Raw genomic sequence first — 10,612 nt, 5'->3', positions numbered from 1 at the left:
ACCCCATGACACACATTTTTCTAGCGATGAATGATTTTAAATATTGTCATTTGACAATGTTGTAATGATGGTTTGGGGCAATACATGTTCAGTTCAAATTTTCGTTTATCCATGAAAGAACCTCCTTGTTGTTATTCTCCTTTGATTTGTAGCCGACAAGACGATGTTTCTCGGACCCTAGCTAGCTAACCCGTACATTCTATTCGACCGTGTCATACGCTCGTAAAGGCCTAGATTTTATCAAATTTTAATAATCATCTTTTGTTGATCGTTCAAGATTTTGAAAATAAATATATATGACGCCCGACAAGCAAAAACGACCCTTATGGCAAAAATTATGAATTATCACATTTTTTATTAATTAAACAGAAAATACTTTTGCCAACTCAATGTAAAAAATTTGAAAACGATCGGTGAAAAATAAGTTGAGAAATTTCAATTTTGGTAACACATGAAATGTGTTCTAACGTAAAATTCAACGTAACGTTGGAACCATACACTTTGACGTCGATTTAAGTTTGCTGCAATTTACTACTTTACTCTTCTCCTTGTTCTTGACAAAATGTAGCCTGATATTCCTTCCTAGCATATGTACGATTTTTTAAATATAGATTTACACGTGCAATTCTGGCTGCAGGAATAACTACAGGACGAGCAGACTTATCGAACTATTATAAAGGCTGATGAAGAGTATCTATTTCTTTTTATTTTGCGATTTTTTTTTGTAAAATTAATTTCTGTGATATATCATGAGCAACGATGAAATAATGGTACTTTCTGATACCATAGAATAGGTTTAATCAAAACAGATAAAATTGGTTTCTAATCTCTCCATTTTCTAAGTAGTTTCATCGTTCTATTGCTTACAATGTTAACCGACATATCTTATTGATGATGATTTTTGGAAGAATTCTGCCATACAGTATCACAGTTTGATCGTCAATATTTTTTTTTAGCTTGACAAAATCTACCAAACGTTTAGTATGACCAAAGGCTTATTTGTTTAGGGAATTTTGCTTAAGATTTATAATCTGTTTCTTCTATCAGCGAATACCACAGATATACATAGATATTGATAATATCGTCCAGTTACATGTACATGTGGCACACACAATGCAAGATAGTCAGTCATATACCGATTTTTTTTCTCCTACATTAACAGAACAATAAAGACTTTCACTTGTTGGATTTGAAATGTAAAAGAATTCTTTTTATTTTGGTAGCGATTTCAGTGTTATCTTAAATGTAATAAAAAAAAAAACACACTGAAGTGTGAACTCCTGATTCTTCCAGGGCACTATCTGTTTTTCATGGGGTTCGTGTTGCTCAATTTTTAAATTTCTGTGTTATTTTTTGTTTCACTCGATTGATTTTAAGACATGGTCCTCTGAGTTTTCTGTTTATGATTTATGATTTCACGCGTGGTGTCTGTTTGTATTTATTTGATATTAAGGATCAACTTGACTAATTTTTACTCTTATTCGATCTTTCTCAGGTTCAGATTGAATCAATTCATATTGCCAGTTAAAACAGTTTGGTCTTTCAAAATCAAATTGACAATAAAATTAGAAATGAAATATAGATTGAAGGAGTTCAATGTGGGAATTTGTCGTGGAAGGTCAGTGTTTTGAACATTTAATCTAAAGGAGTGGAATATATTTTGCCAATTGGGCGTTCAATACTGGTATTAATTTACAGCCAATTCTATTGAGTGTGGAGGCAAAGGTAATATCTTTGGTTAGCTTGATTCGCAGCTAGCTTAACCGTGAAGTCATTTTTATTTAATTCAGGTAAAGTACACTCCTTTAAAAGTAGACTCATCCGACAGATAACCAATCTATCTGTCTGTAAGACCAGGCTACTTCAAAAGGATCGTCGTATACCTTAGCTAACCAAAGATATTACCTTTGCCTACACACTCAATGGAATCGGCTGTAGTTAATTTAATTGTTTCATATTTTTCATATCGGGGTCTTTTATAACCGACGATACGGTATGTTTTATCTCAATGTTGAAGGCCTATAACGACGACCTTGGACTATTATACTAGTGAATCACTAGTAAAAGGGTCCCATCTACGACACACATCAGAATATATAGATGCAAATATTATGTGCGGACAGGAAGGCGACCAGACATTTGTCCATTCTGTTCAGTGGACATATTTAGTTTATAGATGCTCCGTGTTGGAGACCGTACTTTGACCTATAAGGGTTTACTTTTTTAAATTATGACATGGATGGTGAGTTGTTTCATTGGCACTCATACTCATCTTCTTATATCCAGTTCCATTTGTCTGAAATGCTGATACATATGTGTCAAAACCCGACTGTTTTGATTCACAAGAAGATAACACAATCTGAGGTTCAGAGTCATGTCTGTTATGAGGTCCTGTTTGTGGTAAACCATGCAGACTAGCATAATATTTCAAATATTGTACCATATTGGAATTCCCTCAAATGAAAATGTATTTTTTGAACGTCTATTAAAATTTTGACATTTTCTTGGTATTTCTATTACTGTTGTTGTGTTTAATCAACGATTTTAAACGGGACTCTCGAATACTATAGGTAACAGAAATACATCTCGACAAACTTACCTGTCGTCAAAAGTTTATATAAAATTTTGTTCGCTTTCGCTCTCTGTATCTAAAACGGGATTTATCTACGCCTTTTTATTTTAATTTACCCAATAAATACATATCTTTGCCTTCTTTGGATAGTTCATTTCTACATGTATTATCGTCAATGTTATCGTTAAATGAGAACTGCAGCTGCGTGTGCAATTTCATCCGTTTCAGATATACATTGCTTGCAATAAATATATACGCATATCAATGTTTACAAAACAAACTAAAATGCATGTTAAACTAAAAGTGATTTAAATGAAAAATAACATTTGAAAACTTTATTAAATAACATTAAAAATATATCTCAAGTGCGAAATTTCAATCTGTCCGTGTTCGTAATAAACATCAACTATTTTTATGTATTACTATAATAAGTTTCGCCTGGATATCCCTTATCAGAAAAATTTGATTCGAAGTGAACTTGGAAATTTTAATATTATGCAAAAGTAAAATAGATTGTTTTTAACATCTAAAGTATGACATTTCAAGATTGAAAAAAATATGAAGAACAACAAGTTTATTTGATGTGATCTAATTATATGGGTTTTTTTTTCAGCTTGTGCTGCCTCCATTAGTCCTTGCCTCATGTTTACAGATCATTGAAATATATCCAGCATCATCTTTTTTGAAAATTAACGCAACATTGCAAAATTGCATTTATTTCTGTTTCTGATTTTACATAGCGTTAAAATATACCATTGAAAGTTTATCATCGGATTGTAAACCTTATCTTTCCGTGAATTTAGAGATTTACATGACGAGTGATACAGTTAGTGACTTCTGATCATTAGGTCAAAAACATCAATTTAAAAATTGTCTTCTCGTCGTTGTATAACCTTTCGTACTAGAGTTGCATATTTATTTCAACAAAGTTAACAACTCAATTTAAGTCAAACAATATCCCGCATCTCATTTTATTCATAATCAAAGAAAATTAATACAAAACAATTCAACTTTGACCATTAAATAGTATACATATATTTGACAACATTGTAACAATGATTAACTAGCTTAAACAATCTCGTGTATGCATCCAAAATTGTTAATAATTTTTAGAATTAGCTCAAGCCTCTAGCATTTTTTATTTTATAATGATCACTGATGATTTTTCTTCCTTTCTTTGTTGTTTTGTTTGTTCATGGCCTACCACACAGACCATTTAAGAATAAAAGATTTGTTTTAGAATGGAAGCAGAACACCCATATTGTGTTTACTTTTAGAAAATGTAAAACAAGAATTAAGATTAAACGTGTCCTGAATAAAATTGAGAAAGGAAATGCAGAATCTTTCAAAAAGACAACATTCAGGCCAAAGAACCAATTTGTAGGTTTATTATAGTTTTTGGCGATTTTAGTAGGAGATTTAAGTAAATTTCTAAAGCATTTAAAACAAGTGAAACATTGACATACTGTTTACTGATGATACCCCCACCGAAATATTTCGGTAAACAGGAAGTTGTTGAGTGATGAATTTGAAAACGCATCGCACGATATAACTGAATTATATAAACCCTGAAACCAAATTTCAGAAATCCTTGTAATGTAGTTCCTAAAATATATGCGACGAAAATATTCATGGGACGAACGGACGGACTGACGGATGGATTGACTAACGGACAGACAGAGGTTAAACAGTATACCCCCACTTTTTTTAAAAGTGAGTGATATAATTATGAACTGATATTTGTTTCATACTGACAGTTTTAAACGCATTGCAAATTTTATGCCCCACCTACGATAGTAGAGGGCATTATGTTTTCTGGTCTGTGGGTCGGTTCGTTCGTTCGTCGTACCGTTTGTTCGTCCGTTCGTCCGTTCGTTCGTCCCAGGTCAGGTTAAAATTTTTGGTCAAGGTAGTTTTTGATGAAGTCCAATCAACTTGAAACTTAGTACACATGTTCCCTATGATATGATCTTTCTAATTTCAATGCCAAATTAGAGTTTTTTACCCAATTTTTACGGTCCACTGAACATAGAAAATGATAGTTCGAGTGGGGCTTCCTTGTACTTGGGACACATTCTTGTTTGGTATATTTTCTGATAAAATACTCATAGAATGCTTTCATTTGAACAAATTGGTTTATTGTTTTATGTACAGTAGTAAATATTGCGGATTAAAGCGTGGCAAAATAAAAGACGAAAATTTCAGACAGACTGTCTTCTCTGTCGTGCTTAATTTCTTGTAAGCAAACTCTCTCGTGTGATTAACCATGCAAGATTTTCCGCATTTGGCATGCATAATGTTGCGCCAAATATAAATTATTTTCTTAGGTTCTTCCTACAATAACTTGCTGAATTAAAAGTATAGAAGAAATCTAGCTGCGGAAAAAAACTTTTAATGGTATTTAGAAAATATTTAAGTGGGTTTTTTTTACACAACATTGGTATTGTTTATATATTGTAAAAGGTTAATACGTGTATCATCACATATCGTGGTACTATGTCATAATGAGACTTGGTGATGTGTGGGATTTTATTATATTGTTTATAAATCATTCCTCTCAAGACAATAAGAATATACAGCGTATGTCAAAACAAGCATTTGAAAAGTTTTAATAGAAATTTATCACAAAATTAAATTTTTAATCGTAAATACGGCATTATTTTACAGAAGTATTTAAATGTAATATAAGAATATACTATTCACTTCGCATGGATAACGCTATGTTTAGAAAAAATATCTCAATTTCAACGTACAATTTATCGGTTTGTTCTACGTTACATTCTAGTGTTGACTACCGATAACGACGTCAAATGCGATAAGGGTGGTTTTTGCTTGACGGGCGTCATATAGAAGGTGTTAAACTTGGTGGGACATTTTCATTTTACAATAAGCAATGTATAGAATGTATATGGTTTTTTTTTACAGAGAGTGAGATTGCGAGTTTAAATCCAGCGTGGGCAGGTGCCCTCTAATCATTGATGATAATTGACTAAGGATTTGAAATTACCCTACCTAGTGTCGGGTGTTTACTCTAACTTCATCAATCAATAAAAACTGACTTCCACGAAGTAGCACGATTGTGCTGAAAGCGGCGTTGAATACCAATTCATTATCCATTAAAAGCATAGATTTGCTCTAAAAATATTTAAAATGGTGTAATACTGCCTTACAATTGAACAGAAGTTTGTCTTCTGATATAGTTCTGTTACAAGCCATCTCGTTTTGGATGTCATTGATGCATATGGTTTGTCAGGCTAGGTCAAGGAAAGCAAAGAAAGAATGGCTGACAAAAAAAACTCTCACATTTGCATTTATTTTGGAAATAATCCAGAATAATAAATAACGATTAACATACCATGTTCTTATAATAAATTGCTCGGTGTTAGTTTCAAGACTGTCATTACTCGGAAAAATGAAAAGGTAAAAATCAATTATCAACACTTAGAAAAGTTGACTTAATGGGTCTCCATCGATTGGTTTGCATCATACATATGCAGATCCAGGGGGACTAGGAGCCCGGTCCCCTTCCCTATGTTGTCAGTCAGTACCCTCTTACAAAAAGTTCTGGGTCTTCCACTCGAATAGGCAATGATGTGAGACCGTGTTTTGATCTTAAATTACACTAAATCAAAATCTTTATGAAAATCTTCTTATATAAATAATTTAAAATTATGGTCTTCAGCCTCTGGCTAAAGCATATGTCCAACAGGTCATACACTTTATCTGGAAATCTCAATTTAATGCAATACAAGTGTAAATTTCACAAGAGTTGTAAGGTATACAGACACATATAAAGATATATGTTAAAATAATCGTATGGATCTACATTTTTATTTCAGGTACTGTATTTGAAGGGAGAAATGGAGAAATTAGACTTCCAGATAGAGTTGCTGGAATTAATGAAACAAGACAAAAAGAACAGTCCACTAACATTTTCTCAACTTTTAATGAATTAAAATATTTATTTTTCTTATCAATTAACAATTCTTTGCCAGACAGTTTCATTTGACCTCGACCTCATTTTATGAATCAGTGAACAAGGTTAAGTTTTGGTAGTCAAGTCCATGTCTCAGATACTATAATCAATAGGTCTAGAAAGTCGGTGTATGGAGGGACTGTAAGGTGTACTTGTACAACTAGCAGGTGTCATTTGACTTTGTCCTCATTTTCATGGTTCATTGGTCGATGTTTAGTTTTATTGGTTAATGTTAAGTTGTTTATGTGACAGTTGTAATATAGTTTTATATTAAGGACTATCAACATAATATCAATGATTAGTAAAGAAGGCTAGACATTTCAGCGTGTCTACATTTGTTATAATTCTGGCTATGCATTCATTGGGTATATTTATATTGATTCTGATCGTTTGCTTTACATCCAGTGGCAAATATTTCATGCATGTTCATGATGAGAACAAATTAACAAAGAGTACAATAGGTATGGTCAGACCCCTCACACGATTTTGTAATATGCATGGCGTTACACTATATCCATACAATGCAATCAGATTTAACATCCCCTTTCAAACCGGATGTGCCGGCGTATTTACACACCCAACAGTCTATGGAAGACCCACTTTGCGGCAAGGGTTTTACTGATTGGACGAACAAATCCCAAAGGATGACCTTAAATATATACCTTAATCAATTCTTAGGGTAAAATGTCATTCAGTGTAGAATTAACAATGAGATGATGTTTAAAAACGCGTGACGACCGACTCTTAGTAGTACCAATGACTCACATTACCGTAAGTGTATTTATGAACTCGTAATTTGCTAAGCCTTCAATTCAACATGACTAATGCATGTGTTTTGAGAAAATATAACTTGTATTGTTTATCACAATTTTATATTGGATGAAATAATAAAGACTCTTGTGTTCAAAACATGTATTTCAGTTGAAGAAAACTCTATGCTCTCTAATGTGTCTACCATCCTCTTCTCCCTCAAAATTCCGAACTTGCACTGGCTGGTCTTGCTGAACATGTACACCACAAACATCTTCCAAAGGTTCATTCCTTGTTAAAGCTATGTTATGTAGAACAGCACAAGCACCAAAGACACGACAGACCTTTTCTGGTTTCATTCTGACCTGAAATTTAATTTCATAATTATGGGAGGAAGATCTTTCATTTAAAAAAACACGGTTTCGGAAGTGTATTCCCATCTATAATATTGTCTCCTACACATACAGATATCCACTTTACCCAAAAATACCAATGACCAGTCAAATTGTTTAGATGTGAAACCATTCCTCTGAAGACTATCTCTTTTCTTTGCCTAGGTACCATTAACAGAGCATCCATCTTATAAACTATAACTCTTCTTTAAGTATTTAACGAAAGTCTATAGCAGCGTTAGATTTTATAGAAGCTGTCGATGGTTTAACGTTGCGTTAAATCTAACAAAGAGATGAACAACAGGATTAACCAATCGTTAAATTTTAACGAAGCGTTAGCATATTTTAACGACAGCGTTAGACTTAACGACAAGTTGATCAACCGGCCCCTGGTTGTTCGCATCTTCCTGGTCAAAGGAAAAACTTTGTTTCAAATCAGAATAAATCAAATGTAATATTTTATATTAAGAAACGTATTTTTCAACTGTAATTGCTGCATTTAAAAGATGGTAGGACAATGTTTTATTTATATATAATCAAACACAAGACGCATTGTACACGATAACAACTGTTTCTAGAGACCATATATATATGCTATATGAAAACTGAAATGCAGGTAACGGTTATTTTCATTGTTCTGGTTTTTTTGTTGACGCCTCATCAAATTATATATAACATCACGATATTTGATATAATTAAAAAAAATCCCGGGTTACATAATTTAGCTATGTTTCCCTTCAATTATATTCTACATCTTTTGATGATGTGCATTTTAAATTTGTGAGGGAAAAAACCAGTACCAGTTATATATCATCCAACAAGTTATGAGACTGAATTGAAATATTTCTATACTTTCTATTTGAGTCAATGTTGTCCACCATTTTGATTTATGTTTATACATGTTGACCGAATTTAGACAACTTGCGTTATTTTTTTAAAGTTGCATGAACATATTGAAGGTAAAACGTAATTTCTTTATACATACAAATAACAAAATAACATAAATCACTTTCTTAGGGTTAAGATATCTAAACTTAATGAAACAGTAATGTTCACGATGATGCTTATCTTTAAAAGGATCACCGTGAAATCGCATTACTTAGCATAACCTTTCGTAAATACATTTTTCAAGATATTAAATTGTCTGATAAATTGAATTTTACTGGTAACTTGTATTAACTTATCTTGTTACATAGAACTTAATATCCACGACATCATTTACGGCAACCGGAGTGATGTTTTACTTTATAAACATCTTTAAATTGGCTTTCGATTAATCATGAAATCTTGTTGAATAGCTTTATCTAAAGGCCACTGAATAATTGATGCTATAATGTTTAACACTGTAAATGTCAGATCTTTATTCTAACCTATTCGTATCTTTGACTTATTACTTGTCAATATATTTTGAAGTTAACATTTAAATGTTCGTACTACTATTGCCATGTTCGAGCATAATAAGTCAAACAATTCTAGGTAGCACGACATAGAAATCTTAGGACCGAGTAGATTAAACCCTTTTTTAGTTAGCATGGATTGATCAATGTAGATTTATTCAAGATGTTTGGTTCGCACCCTTGACAAAGTTGACTAATTAGGGGACGTTTCGAAATCTCAACACTTAAGAAAGGTTCATGCACATGTTGTCCACACAAGAATCATCAGTGGTTCTTGAATCAAAATATCTAAATGACCAAATAAGAAAAACAATGAAAAGCTTTTAGCACCATTTATTGTCCTATCTCTTAGTTAGAATTAGAATGTACGTTTGATATTTATCCAATACAAAAATTCGAATTAAAGGTTAAATCCACAACCTGTTTATTTAGTTGTGTATTTCTCATTTCATATAACCACAGTGAAGTATTTGTCTTGCCACTTACTGAACACAAAAGAAACAGAACGGTGGTATTTGGCCTTAAATTGTGTCAGAATTCGGAATTAACCTTTTTCCAACTCGGTAAAGTATACCACTATAGTATCGTAGTTAAAATTTACAGATTTCTAGGGTAAACGTTATTGGACCAACTCCTTTTTAAACTTGTAATTTTAAAAAACACAGCAAAACTGTGTCCAAAATGAAAAGCATTGCAGCAATGAAGTCTAATAACATACAGCAAGGACAACAAAAAGTAAAATGTTCCAAAGGAAGCCAATATCGACAAATCTTTTTACAGTCGATGTCAAAATCTAAAAGAAGTGAATGGTATTACAAGAGGGTATTATAACAATGTCTTATTTCATTAATATATGATTAATGTAAATCTGAAAGCATTAATTAAAAGATAAACTGCTTTAGATTGCGCACTACAATTCCAATAATATGAGGCAGGCATTACCTGTAAATGGGGACGAAGTCTGTATGAATTATTTTTTTGTAACTTAAATATTTGTTAAAAAAAGAAACAGAAATACCGTAACGTTTCCGATTTTGGTTCTGTTGTTAGGGATTTTAGTTGTGACGTTATTTAAGTTATGACGTCATATGCAAGGTAAGCAAAGAAACGTTATCATCAGGTAACGTTTTTTCATATCAAGGAATTATTAAAAATGAAATTGGTATTGCGTTCCTCCTTATTTTATACTAGACTGATAAATATATATTTTACTCAAAGTTTCATACAAACGAGACCGGAAAAAGGAAGTACATTGTAGATTTCTGCGCAGATGCGGTAATTCAAAACATGACATAAAAAAAATTGAACGATTTTGAGTTCATTAGTACAATGAAAATTTCGGGAAAATTTTCCCGATTTTTTTTTTTTTATTATTGATTTTTCTACTGTTATTGGGGACTTCGTCCCCATAAGTTATAAAATACTTGAACTATGTCCAGTGCACGATGTTTTGTCGATATTGTCAATACCGCAATGTCAACTGTATAGTGTCGATATTGTGTTTTCATTGTATCCTATCAATATG

This window comes from Mytilus edulis, chromosome 6, assembly GCF_963676685.1.
Source record: "Mytilus edulis chromosome 6, xbMytEdul2.2, whole genome shotgun sequence".
Lineage (NCBI taxonomy): Eukaryota > Metazoa > Mollusca > Bivalvia > Mytilida > Mytilidae > Mytilus > Mytilus edulis.
Note: the sequence above shows the minus strand (reverse complement) of the source record.